A 13,787-nucleotide genomic window follows, 5' to 3' on the forward strand; every position below is an offset into this window, starting at 1 on the left:
ACTTTCTGTTTACAGCATCATGATGGTCGCATCTGTGTTTGGCGACATCACAGTGAACGCACATTTTAAGCGTGTATTCGTCATCACCATACTGGCGTATCACCCGGCGTGATGGTATGGGATGCCATTAGTTACACGTCTCGGTCACCTCTTGTTCGCATTGACTGCACTTTGAACAGTGGACGTTACATTTCAGATGTGTTACGAACCGTGGCTCTACCCTTCATTCGATCCCTGCGAAACCTTATACACTCCTGGAAATGGAAAAAAGAACACATTGACACCGGTGTGTCAGACCCACCATACTTGCTCCGGACACTGCGAGAGGGCTGTACAAGCAATGATCACACGCACGGCACAGCGGACACACCAGGAAACGCGGTGTTGGCCGTCGAATGGCGCTAGCTGCGCAGCATTTGTGCACCGCCGCCGTCAGTGTCAGCCAGTTTGCCGTGGCATACGGAGCTCCATCGCAGTCTTTAACACTGGTAGCATGCCGCGACAGCGTGGACGTGAACCGTATGTGCAGTTGACGGACTTTGAGCGAGGGCGTATAGTGGGCATGCGGGAGGCCGGGTGGACGTACCGCCGAATTGCTCAACACGTGGGGCGTGAGGTCTCCACAGTACATCGATGTTGTCGCCAGTGGTCGGCGGAAGGTGCACGTGCCCGTCGACCTGGGACCGGACCGCAGCGACGCACGGATGCACGCCAAGACCGTAGGATCCTACGCAGTGCCGTAGGGGACCGCACCGCCACTTCCCAGCAAATTAGGGACACTGTTGCTCCTGGGGTATCGGCGAGGACCATTCGCAACCGTCTCCATGAAGCTGGGCTACGGTCCCGCACACCGTTAGGCCGTCTTCCGCTCACGCCCCAACATCGTGCATCCCGCCTCCAGTGGTGTCGCGACAAGCGTGAATGGAGGGACGAATGGAGACGTGTCGTCTTCAGCGATGAGAGTCGCTTCTGCCTTGGTGCCAATGATGGTCGTATGCGTGTTTGGCGCCGTGCAGGTGAGCGCCACAATCAGGACTGCATACGACCGAGGCACACAGGGCCAACACCCGGCATCATGGCGTGGGGAGCGATCTCCTACACTGGCCGTACACCACTGGTGATCGTCGGGGGGACACTGAATAGTGCACGGTACATCCAAACCGTCATCGAACCCATCGTTCTACCATTCCTAGACCGGCAAGGGAACTTGCTGTTCCAACAGGACAATGCACGTCCGCATGTATCCCGTGCCACCCAACGTGCTCTAGAAGGTGTAAGTCAACTACCCTGGCCAGCAAGATCTCCGGATCTGTCCCCCATTGAGCATGTTTGGGACTGGATGAAGTGTCGTCTCACGCGGTCTGCACGTCCAGCACGAACGCTGGTCCAACTGAGGCGCCAGGTGGAAATGGCATGGCAAGCCGTTCCACAGGACTACATCCAGCATCTGTACGATCGTCTCCATGGGAGAATAGCAGCCTGCATTGCTGCGAAAGGTGGATATACACTGTACTAGTGCCGACATTGTGCATGCTCTGTTGCCTGTGTCTATGTGCCTGTGGTTCTGTCAGTGTGATCATGTGATGTATCTGACCCCAGGAATGTGTCAATAAAGTTTCCCCTTCCTGGGACAATGAATTCACGGTGTTCTTATTTCAATTTCCAGGAGTGTATTTAAGTAGGATAATGCACGGTCGCATGTTGCAGGTCCAATACGGGCCTATCTGAATACAGAAAATGTGCGACTGATGCCCTGGTCAGCACATTCTGCAGATCTCTCACCAATTGAAAACGTCTAGTCAATGGTGGCCGAGCAACTGGTTCGTCACAATACGCCAGTCACTAGTCTTGATGAACTGTGGTATCGTGTTGAAGCTGCATGGGCAGCTGTACCTGTACACGCCATCCAAGCTCTGTCTGACTCAATGCCAAGGCGTATCAAGGCCGTTATTACGGCCAGAGGTGGTTGTTCTGGGTACTGGTTTCTCAGGAACTATGCACCCAAATTGCGTGAAAATGTATCACATGTCAGTTCTAGTATAATATGTTTGTCCAATGAATACCCGTTTGTCATCTGCATTTCTTCTTGGTGTAGCAATTTTAATGGCCAGTAGTGTAGTTTATAGCATACTCTGATCCAAGTATCTTTTCTTTCCTCTTTCATATGACTCAAGCCTCGAAATAATTCGTATTCATGACACATGCTAAGCTGTTTGTGACCACACGCTAAACTGTAGGTCCCCCATAGCTGACTGGGCGAATCAGTTCATCACCACCTCAGATAGTACCATGTGTTCAAAAGCATTGCTGTACTCATACTGATCTTCTACATGACAACAGATGTAGTTCAGTTAGAGAAAACACTACACTGAGGTAAAAAAGTTACGGGATACCTCCTGTGCCGGTCGGGGTGGCCAAGCGGTTAAAGGCGCTACAGTCTGGAACCGCGCGACCGCTACGGTCGCAGGTTCGAATCCTGCCTCGGGCATGGATGTGTGTGATGTCCTTAGGTTAGTTAGGTTTAAGTAGTTCTGAGTTCTAGGGGACTGATGACCTTAGAAGTTAAGTCCCATAGTGCTCAGAGCCATTTTTGATACCTCCTGTTATCGTTACGGATCTCCTTTCGCCGAACCCAATGAAGCACCTATACCTGCTGGCATAGACTCAACAAGTCGCTGGAAACCGCTGCAGAAATACTGAGCCACACTGCCTCTATAGCCGTCAGTAATCGTGAAAGTTTTGCCGGTGTAGGATATTGTGCACAAACTGACATATCGGCTATGTCCCATAAATGTTCGATAGGATTCATGTCGGGCAATCGGGGTGGCCGAATTATTCGCTCGAATTGTCCAGAATAATCTTCAAACCATTCCTGAACAGTTGTGTCCCGGTTACAAGGACCACTGCTATGGGAACGTAAAGTCCATGAGTGTCTGTAAGTGGTCTCCAAGGAGCCGAACCTAACAATTTCCATTCAATGATCCTTTCAGTTAGGCAGACGGCCCAATCATTCCATGCAAACACATCCCACACCATTATGGAGTCACCACCAGCGTGCACAGTGCCTTGTTGACAACTTGGATCGATATGGCTTCGTGGGGTCTGCGCCACACTCCAAGATTCCATCAGCTTTTACCAATTGAAATCGGTACCCATCTGGACAGGACACGGCTTTCCAGTCGCCTAGGATCCAATCGGTATTGTCACGAGCCCTGGAGCAAGCGCTGCAGGCGATGTCCTGCAGTTAGCAGACACACTCGCTTCGGTCGCCTCCTGCCATAATTCTTTAAGGCCAAATTTTGCCGCACTGTCCTAACAGATATGTTCGTTTTATAAATTGTAGAGTGCAGCAATCAGTCGTCCTATTTCAGATTTTATTACGAAAAATCCAGATTTCGGTTAATGTCTAGACATTCTCAATGCACTATTTTCTATTCTCGATCCCTGTTGTTCCGGCGTCAGTCACATTTCTTTGAATTCAAAGAAATGTGACGCCCGAACAACAGCGACTTACATGCCTCAAGAACAGAAAGTAGTGCATTGAGAATGGCTATCCACTAGCCGAAATCTGGATTTGCGTAGTAAAATCCAAGAAATGGACGAGTGATTGCTGCACTCTATAATTTACAAGCCACATAACAGTCGCTGAGTGCACCCACTTTCCGAATGGAAGGTAACCTGAGATACGTTCGTCTTACGTCCCACGTCAGTTTCTGTGGTGGTTTCATGTAGTGTTGCTCGTCTGTTAGTACTGACAATTCAATGAAAAACGCCCCTGCTCTCGGTCGTTAAGGGAAGGCCGTCGGCTACTGGGTTGTCTGTGGTGAGAGGTAATTCATGAAATTCGGTATTCTCGGCACACTCTTCGACAATGGGGATGTCGGAATACTGAATTCCCTAACGATTTCCGACATGGAATATCCTACGCGTCTAGCTTCAACTCATTCCGCTTTCAGAATCTGTTAATTCCCATTTTGGGGGCATTATCATGTCGAAAACCTTTTCACACAAATTACCTGAGTACAAATGCAGCTCCGCCAATGCACAGCCACTTTATACCTCGTATACGCGATATTACCACTATCTGTATGTGTGTGTGTGTGTGTGTGTGTGTGTGTGTGTGTGTGTGTACTGCTGTAACTATCAACTTGACGCAGTGGTTAACACACTGGACTCGCATTCGCGGCGGCCGGCCACTGTGACCGAGCGGTTCTAGGCGCTTCAGTCCGGAACCGCGCTGCTGCTGTGTCGCAGGTTCGAATCCTGTCTCGGGAACGGATCTGTGTGATGTCCTTAGGTTAAGTTAGGTTTAGGTAGTTCTAAGTCTAGGGGACTGCCGACCTCAGATGTTAAATCCCATAGTTCTTAGAGCCATTTTTTCGCATTCGGGAGGACGACGGTTCAATCCCGCGTCAGGCCATTTCTGATTTAGGTTTTCCGTGTTTTCCCTAAATCGTTTCAGGCAAATGCCGATATGGTTCCTTTGAAAAGGCGCGGCCGACGTGCTCCCCCATTCTTCCATAATCCTATGAGACCGATGACCACGCAGTTTGGTCTCCTCCCCCAAACCAACTGTCAACTTGATATAATAAAAGTGCATCTTGCTGCTATCATTTTCAAACTTTTGATGGAGATATGATTTGTGACATCTCCCGCCATATGGTCATCATCATCGGATCAACAATGCAGTTCCAACTGCCCATTCTTATACCTTGCACAGCAGTATTTTAACCTCTTAATTATTGTAAATGTTATTATTTTGATTAAACACTCTCGTTGGCATGTGATGAATCGTAGTCTGATTGGCTGGTCAATTTCGTTCGCATATCAACGGTACAATGAGATTTTAACAGATTTGACAGTAAACTTTTAAGTTAAAGGTGAGAATTACAGTAGTTTCAGTGCAACCTCCAGGGTTACTTTCGTATCTGTCATGGAAAGGTTCACAGTATGCCGGCATAGGGACTTTTTTGATTTACCCGAACACACTAAGGAATTGCGAGATGTGAAATGCTGACAAGAAACGCAAGTCAGTATACGTGGAGCTGCTAGCATAAAGGTGGATGGTGACGTCAGTGTGGCTACTAATCACTGAGAATAAACGTTTTCCGGAAGCCAAAATTGAAAATGCTATGTCCCTGCCACAAAGCGGCAGCACACTAACCATTCAGTAAACAGGGCGACAGCGTCCGTGTTGTTCACGATTTCATAGCATGAGCGCCCAACGTTTGAGGAGGAAATTCGCACGCTGTTACAGCGGAAGAGTGAATGACGAGCATTGTGTACTTTGTAAATTCGAGAAAAGAAATTCAAAGAATCTATGTTGTGTAAATTGTCGCTAAGTACTACTACACTGCATCCGCTGTTCGGGCAGATCTGTAGTTTGGGACGGCCGATGGTGAAAACAATCTGTCTCTAAGCAAAAGATATTTTATTATTCATTTTCGTCATAAGATCTGCAGTATTGTCTGCTTTTTCCCTTTCCTTTTAGAAGAATAAGAGTGAGTTAAGCGAATGGTACCAGAGACAGATACCAGTACGAGGGGTCTGTCTTACCAGTGCTGAGAATGTTACGCACCAGTTGTCAGACGTGTGATATTTTTACAAGTAAGTTTAATGTTTTCGAATTGTCATTAAATATGGACGCAGGTATTGCAACACAGGAGAAGAATTTGTTTTTAGAATTTACTAGGACTTGACGTATAATGTTCGTAGAGTTTATGATAGTCAGTAGCATCGTTGGGACTGCGACAGATGCGTTGTGGGAAAATATTAGCTTTGGTATGTGAAAGCAGCTGTCTTTAGCTTACAACTTACCCTTGAAAATGAAGCACAACAATAAGAGTTGTCCAAGGAAGATATTTTTGTTTGATAATGCATGTTTCCTGCTCGTTTTTTACATTTGACGGTGCCTAATAGCATAGAAGTTTTAACCCTTTTAATGTCCAACACCATTCCCCACAGTTCCAAAAAATTTTATTTCACCAAAACCTCTTATTATTGAATCTTTCTGCCCTAAAATTTTAATGTGATATATTTGTCACACTGGAAGATAAGCAGTATAAAACACTGCAAGGCATGACATGTTAAGGTTTTTATTTAATTTGATTTACAGGTTCTACTTGCAAAATCTCTTTCATTCTCATTTATAAGGAATTCTGTGTTGAAGAATAAATGCATTCATCTAAATCTACATCTAACTGGATATAAATTACACTTGAGTGCGTGGCAGAGGGTTCAACGGACCACCTGCACAATAATTATCTATTCCACTCTCGAATAGCTCGCGGAAAAAAACGAACAGCTACATCTTTCCATGCAAGCTGTAATTTTCTTTTTTTATTCCGATGAACATTGCTGGTCGCCGTCAACAAAATATTTCCGCTTTCGGAGGAGAAATTTGGTGATTGAAATTTCGTGACAATTTCCATCAGCAACAATTGCCTTTGTTTCAATCGTGCATCATGTCCGTGACATTCTTTCCCCTATTTCTCGATAATACACAACGTGCTTCCCTTATATGAACTTTCTAGATGTACTCTGTTAACTCGATCTGGTAAGGATCCCACACCGCGCAGCAGTACTCCAAAAGAGGTCGGACAAGCGTAATGTAGTCAGTCCTTTTAGTAGATCAGTTAATACTAGCTTACTTTTAAATGCATTTATTTGTAATTAATACCTATAGAATGAAGTCCATGACTGATCATTGTCATACAGCAGCAAGTCACCATATATATCTCAGTTCTGCACTGTAACGTTGATATATGCTGCAAAACACAAGCTGATTCACTAAAAAGTACATTATGCAAAACTTTTCGTTCTTTTTCACGATAAAACAGAAAAAATGCAAATGAAATTACTAGCCAACTCAATCTGTCAGTTTTTATGTGTGAAATCTTCTGAAACAGTTTCTGTCTTTACTTAAGCACAAAAATACATCGCATTTCTCACATAAAACACATGATACCATCTTCATACATATCTTGCCTCATCCTCTTGTTTCGTCCCACACAGGTCAATGATCATACTCGTCTTTTTGGCAGTCTACAACTGACAGAACTATTGTGGTAGCCCTCCTCTTCTTTTTCGACATGCGGTATAATCCATACATTGCAAGTGGGTCCCTTTTCTCGTTTGCCGACCTGACACACATTTTGATCTTCTTTGTCGGTTTACAAATAATCTTTACGCAGTATTTGCGCAATATACGGCCGATTCTGTCCGTCACTCTGGGAACGTATAACAGAAAGGCCGTACCCGACCTTTTTGTCCGATGTGTCACTTCGCTGAGTATTTGACTCTGTTACACTTGTTATATTATATATCACGCAGGGCACTATAGGGTTAAGATATGTTATACTACAGCACGATATAAATATTTTATATGGCTGTCAGTAGACACAGTACTGCGCTGTATTGATAATTGCTTTATAGCATTTGATAATGGGATAACGTTGTCGCGAAACATGTTGTGGTGAAAATAGGATACGTTTGACAACTAGGGCGTAATTCAAGAGACAGTTGTACTATGGATTCACAACAGATAACTAGAATCTCTGTACGATGAGGTACGGCATCCTGTCTTGTCTTGTTTTGTAACGTACAAAACATGAAAAAGGAGACGTTTCAGCTGACTCCTTACAAAATGAGAATCACCCAGAAAGTTTCCAGAGTTCATTAGCTACAGTTAGAGGTAATGTCTTAAACACCACTGCTGGAGGTGGAATAATTGGAAGAATTCATTAACGAACTGGAACTCTTCAGTCTTTTGTGGATTTGTAATATGGAAATTACGGTGACCGGTACTATCATAACACTATCGTGACAATGTAGATGACATTAGGAAAATGTGATACGGACTGAACATTATATTTTACGGAGAATATTTATAAGCGTGATCCGTTGTTAATGAAGAACTAACATCATTCACGAAAGTGAGCTTGCTAGTGAAGATGCGACAAATTCACTTTAAGACGAACGAAAGAATTACCCGAATGGAACGGAAATCGGTAATTGAGATGCACATGTACAGACAAACAAATAATTACAACCTTCTTAAAAAATGGATGATTTATTCAGGAGAAAGAGCTTCACAAATTGAGCATGTCTTGCTCCACCTCCGGCCCTTATGGAAGCAGTTATTTGGCTTGGAATTGATTGATAAAGGTATTAGGTGTCCTCCTGAGGGATATCGTGCCAAATTCTGTCCAATTGGCGAGTTTTATCGTCAAAATCCCGAGCTGGTTGGAGGGCACAGCCCTTGATGTTCCAAACGTTCTCTGTTGAGGGAGATCCGGCGACTTTGCTGGTAAAGGTAAGAGTTGGAAATCACAAAGAATAGCAGCAGAAACTCTCGCCGTGTGCACGAAGCTCGGAATAAGGACGCTCGCCGTTACCGAGAAGATTTTACACCCAAATATTGTCGTCAGAAATCGATGCGTGTCATATTCCATCGGCTTCTGGCATCTTCGAAACCATTCATCTCGAGTGTCCAGAAAATGACAATTGAAGAAGATGAACAGCTGCCACCTAAGGTAAAAAGATTTGCTTTTCGAACCGTCTCCCACTGCACAACACGACAGCGACAAATGTCATTATGATTTCGATTGAAAAATATAAGATAACGGCAATTTCGACATCTAATTCGTTATCGGCGACCTCACAATACTTTACACCTGACGTTTTACGCTACTGGCCATTAAAAACGCTACACCAAGAAGAAATGTAGATGATAAATGGGTATCCATTGGACATACATATTATACTAGAACTGACATGTGATTACATTTTCACGCAATTTGGGAGCATAGATCTTGACAAATCAGTACCCACAACAACCACCTGTGGCCGTAATAACGGCCTTGATACGCCTGGGCATTGAGTCAAATAGAGCTTGGATGTCGTGTACAGGTACAGCTGCCCATGCAGCTTCAGCACGATACCACAGATCATCAAGAGTAGTGACTGGCGTATTGTGACGAGCCAGTTGCTCGGCCACCATTGACCAGACGTTTTCAATTGGTGAGACATCTGGAGAATGTGCTGGCCAGGGCAGCAGTCGAACATTTTCTGTATCCAGAAAGGCCCGTACAGGATCTGCAATATGCGGTCGTGCATTGTGCTGCTGAAATGTAGGGTTTCGCAGGGATCGAATGAAGGGTAGAGCCACGGGTCGTAACACATCTGAAATGTAACGTCCACTGTTCAAAGTGCCGTCAATGCGAACAAGAGGTGACCGAGACGTGTAACCAATGGCACCCCATACCATCACGCCGAGTGATACGCCAGTATGGCGATGACGAACACAAGCTTCCAATGTGCGTTCACCGCGATGTCGCGAAACACGGATGTGAGCATCATGGTGATGTAAACAGAACCTGGATTCATCCGAAAAAAATGACGTTTTGCCATTCGTGCACCCAGGATCGTCGTTGAGTACACCATCACAGGCGCTCCTGTCTGTGATGCAGCGTCAAGGGTAACCGCAGCCATGGTCTCCGAGCTGATAGTCCATGCTGCTGCAAACGTAGTCGAACTGTTCGTGCACATGGTTGTTGTCTTGCAAACGTCCCCATCTGTTGACTCAGGGATCGAGACGTGGCTGCACGATCCGTTACAGCCATGCGGAAAAGATGCCTGTCACTTCGACTGCTAGTGATACGAAGCCGTTTGGATCCAGCACGGCGTTCCGTACTACCCTCCTGAACCCACCGATTCCATATTCTGCTAACAGTCATTGGATCTCTACCAACGCGAGCAGAAATGTCGCGACACGATAAACCGCAATCGCGATAGGCTACAATCCGACCTTTCTCAAAGTCGGAAAAGTGATGGTACGCATTTCTCCTCCTTACACGAGGCATCACAACAACGTTTCACCAGGGACCGCCGGTCAACTGCTGTTGTGTATGAGAAATCGGTTGGAAACTTTCCTCATGTCAGCACGTTGTAGGTGTCGCCACCGGCGCCAGCCTTGTGTGAATGCTCTGAAAAGCTAATCATTTGCATATCACAGCATCTTCTTCCTGTTGGTTAAATTTGGCGTCTGTAGCACGTCATCTTCTTGGTGTAACAATTTCAATGGCCAGTTGTGTACTAGAATCTGTTAAATTTATAGTTTTTGATCCGCTATGTTAGATCCACTAATTTGAATTTTGTAACTCCGACATTGGAGTTTTAATCAGCGACACAATGAGTCTAAGAAGAAAACAGTTTTGTAGAATTTTATATCCATTTTTCTATTATGTCCAGGTTTCGGAGCCAGTTGGTCCACTGCGCGGCTACGAGAGGCAGCTAAGAGTGAGTGTTCCGTCTGCCGGCCGCTGTGCCTAGCGAATCACTTCTGTCGCCAAACTTTTTACTGACTGAGTCCCACCAAAGCACGGGCGGCTTGCTAATAAAGACGTAACTTTCAGTTGCCCCCTTAGATTTGTTACGCCAGCCCTCTGAGAAGTGACACCAGGTATTTGAGACAGACACGTTCCTATGTACGTGCACACGAATGGGTGACATGAAAAATGATAGGGCGCATTCTGCAATATGAGGGAATCGACAGTTTGGTTATAGGACGAAAGGGAGAGATCATAATATGAAAACAGAAATCCGGTTCCAATGGATGTAAGTTGCAATAGTTATTCGGGGATTGGAAGTTTCGTTCAAATACACTCCTGGAAATTGACATAAGAACACCGTGAATTCATTGTCCCAGGAAGGGGAAACTTTATTGACACATTCCTGGGGTCAGATACATCACATGATCACACTGATAGAACCACAGGCACATAGACACAGGCAACAGAGCATGCACAATGTCGGCACTAGTACAGTGTACCACCTTTCGCAGCAATGCAGGCTACTATTCTCCCATGGAGACGATCGTAGAGATGCTGGATGTAGTCCTGTGGAACGGCTTGCCATGCCATTTCCACCTGGCGCCTCAGTTGGACCAGCGTTCGTGCTGGACGTGCAGACCGCGTGAGACGACGCTTCATCCAGTCCCAAACATGCTCAATGGGGGACAGATCCGGAGATCTTGCTGGCCAGGGTAGTTGACTTACACCTTCTAGAGCACGTTGGGTGGCACGGGATACATGCGGACGTGCATTGTCCTGTTGGAACAGCAAGTTCCCTTGCCGGTCTAGGAATGGTAGAACGCTGGGTTCGATGACGGTTTGGATGTACCGTGCACTATTCAGTGTCCCCTCGACGATCACCAGTGGTGTACGGCCAGTGTAGGAGATCGCTCCCCACACCATGATGCCGGGTGTTGGCCCTGTGTGCCTCGGTCGTATGCAGTCCTGATTGTGGCGCTCACCTGCACGGCGCCAAACACGCATACGACCATCATTGGCACCAAGGCAGAAGCGACTCTCATCGCTGAAGACGACACGTCTCCATTCGTCCCTCCATTCACGCCTGTCGCGACACCACTGGAGGCGGGCTGCACGATGTTGGGGCGTGAGCGGAAGACGGCCTAACGGTGTGCAGGACCGTAGCCCAGCTTCATGGAGACGGTTGCGAATGGTCCTCGCCGATACCCCAGGAGCAACAGTGTCCCTAATTTGCTGGGAAGTGGCGGTGCGGTCCCCTACGGCACTGCGTAGGATCCTACGGTCTTGGCGTGCATCCGTGCGTCGCTGCGGTCCGGTCCCAGGTCGACGGGCACGTGCACCTTCCGCCGACCACTGGCGACAACATCGATGTACTGTGGAGACCTCACGCCCCACGTGTTGAGCAATTCGGCGGTACGTCCACCCGGCCTCCCGCATGCCCACTATACGCCCTCGCTCAAAGTCCGTCAACTGCACATACGGTTCACGTCCACGCTGTCGCGGCATGCTACCAGTGTTAAAGACTGCGATGGAGCTCCGTATTCCACGGCAAACTGGCTGACACTGACGGCGGCGGTGCACAAATGCTGCGCAGCTAGCGCCATTCGACGGCCAACACCGCGGTTCCTGGTGTGTCCGCTGTGCCGTGCGTGTGATCATTGCTTGTACAGCCCTCTCGCAGTGTCCGGAGCAAGTATGGTGGGTCTGACACACCGGTGTCAATGTGTTCTTTTTTCCATTTCCAGGAGTGTATTTATTTACGTTTCGTTTTGAACTCGTTCTGCCTTGATTGGTTGGCTGTAACTTCTCTGTCGTTTTGGGTGACTTTGTGCATTTGCAACTGCGAGAGAAACCAAATATCTTCCTGCGAGAGTATAACATGAATTTGGCCCTGTTTTACAATCTTTCCAGAAAAAGTGCAAAGTGACTAAATGCTGAACTTCATGAGTAATCTCCTTAATTAAACGTAGTGGTCCCTGTGCGTTAATGATCGGCCTAGTCATGCTGTTCATGAAATGGTCCCTGTGAGTTGACAATTTATGTAGCAAACTGATCCTGCAATGTTACCTTGTAGTGTTCTTGCTTGGAAGCTTGGTATACGCTGCTCTCTCTGCGCCTGCTGCAAATTTCTAAATACAGTTGCTGAGAGCTTAGTGTCGTCCTCCATACAACAAGTAAACTATTTTACACACGTCATTGAGTGAGACTCACTTGGATCTTGGATGTGGACAAGGCCCTTAGGTGAAATATTTCGTTAACAATTTGTTTTTAAATTACCTGATGTATTATTACTTGTACGAAATTCATATTACAACAGTCATTAACACTGACAAATAGCAACATTGATATCAATATCTTACGCTCACAAATGCCAGAAAAATAATTAATAAACAAGAAAAATACCTTACGCTCAAAATTACTCAGTCTTCAATGAAAATTTTAAGTTCCCTGATATGGATGTCCCATTCAACACTGGTTCCAAACTACTCGCGAATGCAATGCAACTAAATAAAAAATATTATCCTCATTCCTCTACATATGCTTTTCTAATCTTATTACAGCACATTTTATTCTAAATCACTAATCGATTCTTTCTACTGTCTTTCGCAATATTCGTACATACATATCATTTTACTTAAACACAGATGCACTTAACTATACGTCTACACTGCCATGAGTCCTCTGCTTGGCTCCTGTCTCACTACTCATGTAACGATAGAACTTTCACATTCTTCAGTGCCAAGCAGCGATGACGAAAAAAGCACATCACCCAGCGACACAGCTAATCTGACCAAAGACTGTGCGCGAATAAGAAGCAATTCAGAATTGTCGCTTAGTGTTTGAGACATTCTTAGTATGTACAAATTCTGGAAATGCAAATAACAAACTCCCAATAAACCTGAGTACTGTTGCAAGGGAGTTTCTAGTACACTCTCCATTGTTGTCAGATGTTTCCAAAATGACGGCGATGACGTCATCCAAGATGGCGGCGTGTAGACATGGCAACAGCACATGTCGTCACCCAACGTGTCGGCCATGACGTCATTCAAGATAGCTGATTTTGGTGGGAAGTCTGATTCTTGGTGGGAAGATAGATAACTTGAGCTACCTCCACTAACCTAACCCTCTTCCACAGAAAATGGCAGCAAGTTCAAATTCTATCAGGGCAATGTAACACACCTCTACTAACCTAAGAAAATGGTGGGAAGATAGGTCAATTGTGCTGACTCCACCAACCTAAGTCATCCAACCGCCACCTCTTCCTAGGGATAGGCGGAAAGTCTGAATTTTAGAGGGAAGGTAGGTCAATTGGGCTATCTCTACTAATCCAAGAAAATGGTGGGTAAGAAAGGGCACTTGGGCTACCTCCACTAACCTAAGTCACCCGACTGCCACCTTGTCCTAGGAAATGGCAGGGAGAGTACTTGACCTGTGCCGCACATTAGTTTTTATTAT

The 13,787-nt window shown here is 46.0% G+C and overlaps 1 protein-coding gene across 4 annotated transcripts in view; it reads left to right on the forward strand.

Annotated features, from left to right (window-relative positions):
- LOC126100793 (fatty acyl-CoA reductase wat-like) overlaps window positions 1-13,787 on the forward strand; it is a 253,262-nt gene that overhangs the window by 96,163 nt on the left and 143,312 nt on the right. For 2 of the 4 annotated variants that reach the window (XM_049911415.1, XM_049911418.1), the window contains exon 2: window positions 10,252-10,303. The exons of 1 other annotated variant lie outside the window; for it this stretch is intronic. The gene's annotated coding sequence lies outside the window, so the exon portion shown is untranslated. The remainder of the gene's footprint in view (window positions 1-10,251; window positions 10,304-13,787) is intronic. One more of the 4 variants, XM_049911416.1, reaches the window with a different exon arrangement.

This window comes from Schistocerca cancellata, chromosome 9, assembly GCF_023864275.1.
Source record: "Schistocerca cancellata isolate TAMUIC-IGC-003103 chromosome 9, iqSchCanc2.1, whole genome shotgun sequence".
Lineage (NCBI taxonomy): Eukaryota > Metazoa > Arthropoda > Insecta > Orthoptera > Acrididae > Schistocerca > Schistocerca cancellata.